The sequence below is a fragment of the Nothoprocta perdicaria genome, unplaced genomic scaffold (assembly GCF_003342845.1).
Source record: "Nothoprocta perdicaria isolate Ctin4 unplaced genomic scaffold, notPer1 scaffold_34, whole genome shotgun sequence".
Taxonomy (NCBI): Eukaryota; Metazoa; Chordata; class Aves; order Tinamiformes; family Tinamidae; genus Nothoprocta; species Nothoprocta perdicaria.
This window is the reverse complement of record NW_020455577.1, coordinates 4710561-4716812: the sequence shown is the minus strand read 5'-3', so window position 1 is coordinate 4716812 and position 6252 is coordinate 4710561. Positions and strand designations below refer to the sequence as shown.

The 6252-nt window shown below is 41.4% G+C and overlaps 1 long non-coding RNA gene across 1 annotated transcript; it reads right to left on the bottom strand.

The window, feature by feature from the left end:
- Nucleotides 1–2790: 2790 nt before the first annotated feature.
- LOC112951252 lies at nt 2791–4922 on the bottom strand. The gene is made up of 3 exons (XR_003250169.1): nt 4852–4922; nt 4125–4332; nt 2791–2978 (listed from the first exon to the last, which is right to left on the bottom strand). It is a non-coding gene; the product is annotated as an uncharacterized LOC112951252 (long non-coding RNA).
- Nucleotides 4923–6252: the final 1330 nt, after the last annotated feature.

The following is a 6252-nucleotide window of genomic DNA, read 5'->3' as shown; positions in this document are numbered from 1 at the left end:
TTAACAAAATGTAGGTATAATTTGGGATTTCTTCTCAGATTCGGGAAGCCTGGCACAAATATGAGTATTTTGGTTGAGCCAGGTGTACTCAGCCCTGGCTTTCAGTGCACGGCCTGGTTCTCCACCACCACATATGGCTCTTAAGTCACTTATCCAGTGACTCTTAAGCCACTGCACCGAGGGCAGCGGTGCTGGTGCCATCCCAGAGCCCCTCCAGCAGCCAGGAAGGGGCAGAGCGAGCAGGAGGCACCAGGAGCCGGCCCCGCGGGACCTGGCGGAGCGATGGCAACGCGCACGACAATAATCCCCCTCTTTGTAAGACACAATCCCGGGAAGCGCGTGTGCGGGGAGGTTAAAGGCTCTTGGAGCAGCTGCTGGATGCTGCTCAGACTGCTCAATTACTAAACTGCAGCTCACGGGGGTTCGATGCGAGCAAGGGGCGGACAGTTGGAAAAGTGAAATAGGTGCCACGTGCTGCACCCCCTGCTCCAGTTCATTTCCGCCAGTCCCAGATACTGGAATAATCTGATGAATGGGTGCAATCGTGGCTGATAACAGCGTTATGAATATTAATGCTTAGCATGCTTCAATCTTATCTTTTGCATTGTGCTTTCATTCCTGCAGGACCTCGCCACGCCAAGAGCTGCATTCACGGGAGACGTGTTATTCCCTGGGAATTCAGCTGGCTTGCAGGACGCCTGGGAAAGCTGCATTTCCTTTCAGCCACCATATGCTATAGACAGCCAGTCTGCTTGGTTTATCCGCTCAGCATGACAAGCCTCCTTCCTCAAGTCAGCTAATTTCACCTCTGCCTTTTTCACTTCAGCTCAAAGTCCAACGGGCTTAACATCTTATTCCCTGCCTTTCCATCACTGTGCTCTCCTCTGCAAGCACACCACTTATTTCCATGACCAGGATGCTCTCCTTGAGGCCTCCTGCTTCGCTCCCTTCCTTCTTCCACTCCTGCCCACAGGACCCTGCTCCTCGCTCCTCCAGGAGCCTCATTTTCCAAGGATGCTGCTTGGACTGCAGCAGATCTAATTGCCCACGCAATTCCCTTGCTAAAGGTGCTGTGAATTTCTGCCATTGGAAACCACTTTGTTCCCAAGAGAAAAACAAAATCTCTGTCCATAATCACATTTTTCCCCCTTAGAGCTCTACTCCTCTCCAAATTAGACACATATTCTCCACAGGCTGGACAATCGTCCAAATTTCCACAGAAGTGGAAATTAGTGCTCAGTTTCTTCTCTTCCTACCCTGCTAAATTTCTCTAGGTCCATCTTGACTACACCTGCTATCACATGGCAAACTTGTTCTCATTGTTTATCAGCAAGACCCCTCACTAGCAGCTGCAAAAACCTATTTATAGCACCCATACTGATATTAGCTTTAAACATTTATATTCTTAGACTTGATCAGAAATGTCATACTTTGTTAACGTTGAATACACAAGTCCTCAACAGCAAAGAAACTATTTATAATATAAAAGAAATACGAAAAGCACACTTACAAAAAGACACGAGAAAGAAAGAAAGAAAGAGATGCTACAAATAAATATTTGGCCTGGATTTTAAAACATTTTTTTCAAAAGAAACTTTTAGAATCAACTAAACAAAGTCCAAAGCAAAAGACAAGCCACATTAAAGCTAACACAAAAGAACGTAATATTCTTTTTGAAATCATTATACTACACAGGTGATTTGACAGTCACAGTAAAAAAATAATATCTTTGCTTGGAGACTGTGATACAAGCTCTGTTGGATTTTTTTTTTATTAAAATGTTAAATCTTTCTTTACTAATTTGCCACCTCTGCACAGTCTTCAATGATCCATCCTTCAGCCCTGGAGTGAGATTAAAAAAACCTAGGATGCAGCTTGCTACTTTCTTTTGACCCTTGAAGCTCCAAGAAGACCTCTCAGACAGCTTTGCACAAGTACATGTATAGAGATATTTATATACATACAAAAACACACTTTATATTTTATAAATGAACATACACGCCTATGTAAAGCACACACACAAATAGTCTTTAGCAGGCTGAGAATCCCTGACAATCCCATAGTTTGGCCAGGCATGTGTGGACCCCCTTCCCCGTACCTGAGCAGATGGCAGTGACGGGGGCTCCGCAGCAGACACCAAGCAGAAGCTGAAGCCAATCCAGAAATCCCAAAAGCACCACGGGAGCAGCATGGAAAAGGCTCCCTTTTGCTCCAGCCGAGGGAAATGAACCCAACCAGTGGCCCAGCTGCACTGTGGACAGCAAACTCATCACACCTGTGACTGGTAGCACCTCACAGGCTGCACCTGCAGTGAGAAACAGAGTGGGGTGGCTTTAACCATGCCTCCTAACCCACCAATATTCTAGATTCTATGATAAAAACAGCAACAACCACAAAAAGATAGCATTGCAAATAGTACCTCTTTGTTTTTATTTGTGGTCAGAAACACCCTCGGCACTTTGGGATCTGCAAAGTCAACCCCATCCTTGCTCAAAGATGTATGTTAAAAGCTTTACTTTTAAATGATGCGTCCTAAAGCACTTTTCTATGGTGGAAAGCCGCTTTACTTCAGCACAGTGGACTGAGATTGCAGTACTGAGGACTGCAATGGGCTATGCCACACTGCACTCCATCCTCCGTGGCTGCCCATGCCGGTCCTTTCAGGGATGCCAATCCTAACTTTGGGAAGTGACAAATTATTTTGCAGTTGGCAAGAAGAGCAAAGCAGTCAATGGAGCCTAACTGAATGCGAAATCACAAAATACCTGAGATGAAGAACAGGTTTTTAATTGCTTACTCCTCTCCCGCTCCAGTGTCTGCCCGTGATGGATGAGGTGACAGAAGTATCGTCAGTAAATTCTAAGTAAATTAGGATTAGCAGAAGTGGTACTGCATTCATCTTCTTTGGGAAGAGTTCTTTGTTTCCCTTTGGAGTCATCCTTTGGTATTGTAGTTTATGGCATTAACCAGTGAAAGGGCTGCAATAAAAGGCATTAATACAGTGGGAAGAAGGGAAAAAAGTCAAGGGTTCTGATAACATGCAGATTAAGGGCATTAAGAAAATACATTATCATCAAAAGACAAATCATTTCAAGGAGACAAATTTTGTTCAATTACCCTGGGCAATATATGGCGTTTCTGCAGACTGCACAGTTTGCTTTCACATACCTGATCTATTGAGAATACGTATGCATGTATTGGGGAATGTGACTATGTTGCTACATGTAATTAGGAATATGCATTAAGGGAGACCTGTTTCCCCCCCAGCCAAGTGTTTTGGTTTGCAGCTCATTAAAAAGGTGAATGACAGCAAAGTGAATCACTTAAACAGTAGTGTATGCCTAAGTTCCCTGTAATGGGAACCAAGAATGTTCAACACTTGCGAAAAATAAAGATAAATACATTTTTGCAAAATGTTATTTTTGCGAAGTGTTGCAAAAAATTCTAAGCTTTGTTGTCCAGCAAGACATAAAGGCAATACGGAATTATGTAGCTGGTACTGGAAAATACTGCCTGGGAGAAATACTACCTGTGCTGAGCCACTAACACCCTCTTGTGCAGGAAGGCTCCAGCAGCCGCTACCTAATTAAGCAGGATTGGCAATGTTTGAGAGCACCTCACAGACTCAGATGACATTGCAAGTGCAAGCTCATTTATTCCGCAAACACTGAGTGCTGTAACTCTTCATTTCTGCTCATTTGCTGTGGTACTACAAGAACGCCTCAAATGCAGGAATAATTATTTAACACAAAACATGCTGCTAAGGTTGAGAGAAATTAATCTGGAAACAAGTGGCATATTCATGAGCGAGTTTCCTTTGCTATTGGTATGCTCCAGTACAGCCCTAATAACTACCTTTGAGGAAATAATTGACTTGGTCATTCAATCTGAACATGTGTTTGATAGTTATTAGCATCAGACACGTGTCCATGGAATTCATATATTGAAAGCTCAATTAAAATTGAAATACAGGAGCAGTTTTCTAGTCATGACACAGTAGGGCTGTCTCACAGCAGTTACACATAACGCTCATCACACCCGATGCTGATGGACATGTTACGTGGGCCTATGGAAGGAAACCTTGGCCCATTCTCTTTCTTTATTACATTCTCAAGGGACAATACCTAACATTATTTGTAGCGTGCAGATGGTCTAGGAGATAAGTAAGCCTTCCATATGTTCCTTCCAGCGCTCTTAACAGTTCACTGGATGAAATTCCTCCCACAGAGGAATTTTAAGTGGAAAGAGTCATCATCTGGTCTGATCTCATATGTGTCAGGTAGAGTATATGAACTTGAGCACGTAGTACTGATGAGCTTCTTTTCAGTTGACCTGTCAGAAATGTTAAGCAGCAACATTCAATCTCGAGAGCTGCATAATGAATAGACTTGGTTCAAATACATTATAAATGTAGTTACAATTTTTTGAGAGACAAGCTAGTATAAATAAGGTGGTGATAATAGCCAAAGGGTTGAGAAATTGAGAGCGTCTCTGTCCTTCTAAGAGAAAACCTCATGCTGTAGGTTTTGTTCTCATGAGCTAAGATTAAGATTTCTTACAAAAACATAATATAGTAAATATTCTTTCAGATTTTAGAAGGTCTTAAAATTCATTGCCAAGTTTTCTCTGATAAAAAAAAAAAAAAGGTATGGATGTCTATCTTGTACATGCAAGTGGTTCCACTTAATTCTGGCAAAATCATATAATATACATCAAACTTTTAATGAATATAAATAGATCTACATAAATAAGGCATACTTCATGGTGACCAAAATGTATTATAGAAGTTTATAACTCTTGAAAGATTTATGATCTAGTTAGAGAGATGAGGATTTATGGAGGTAAACTTACCTCGTCACAGCTGAAGAAGTGATGAATTGTCAGAAATCACAGATGCAGCAAAATAATCCAGGTGTTATTAATTCCCAAATTTCATCCTAAGCCTCAATAATTTTCACATCTAAAAGCACAAATGCAATCAATTAAACTGTAATTAATTAAAAATGTTCCCTCTCATCACACCAAATCAGCTCACCTCAGACAGACTGTCCGCATATCCCTGATTTTAAACTGTAAATAAAAGGACAGGAACTTTCAAACTGGGTGACTTTAGACATGAGATGCTATTTGGAGCAGCTATCCATTAAACTGGGTCAATAGAGAGGAGGATGTTGAAGCACAGTAAACAAGGACATTTGTGTCATTCTTCATCAGCATTTCTGATTTTCCTAGTGGTTCCAATCTCCTGCTTTTACAACCCAATTTTACAGTTAGAAATCTGAAAAGAAAGAAAAAAACTAAAAAGAATTTCACTGATTTTTTTTTTTTTTGTCCTTACATATGGAGTTCCTGTTGAGTCTTTAGGGAAATTCTGGTATTAAGTCCACTGACTGAAAGGCTAAATAATATATCTGAAATATTAAACAGGAAGAAATAGCACAGGCCTATTAAGCTGGTTCAAGCAACTGTATTATTGTGCTCCACTGCTTTCCTCTCTCTATAGCCAAAATGCCATCGTCATGATTTCCTACACACTTTACAATTCACTGAAAGCTGAAACTCTTTCTTCTGAGAAATGTAATTCTCAGTAGGGTAATTTTCCAGCCTCTGTATGTTATATGTATATAGGGTGAAAGAAAAAAACACAGCAATCTTTCTTTCTGCAGGTTGTACAGCTTCCACAGTAAAGATAGGAAGTTTTTAATCACATGCTATGAAGTATCAACATGTTCAGATATCCGTTAATATTTCTCAGATCTATTTCATAATTTATGTCCCTCTAGCAAAGATGCTCATTATGAGAACTGCTCAGCAGTGGATTATCCACATGAAACTCGCCTGCACCAACAGTTTTCCCCATACAATTGAAGTAAATCCCCTCGTCCACAAAGAGATGTATTACAGAGATGCGTATGAGGAATAGGTCCCGGCTCCAGATACAATCTGCAGATCTATTTGGAGGAGAGCAGCCCCTCTGAGAGCTCAGGAGGGGGAACTCAGCACCTGGGGATTCTGGCATCGGTGCAAAGTTTCTGCAGATCGCACTGCTAGCTCTGGGCAGCAGGAGAGCTGGGCTCGCTCACACCATCCCGTGGCATTTTCCTTTCCAACGCTGCAGACTGTACACTTGCTTTGTAAATATTTGTTGAGTAGTCTGCTTATTTTTAACTCCATAAATGCTATTACAGGGAACATTTAAGTTATTCAAAGAAACCCCTTCCCAGCTACCTGTTATTTGTATGTATTGCACAA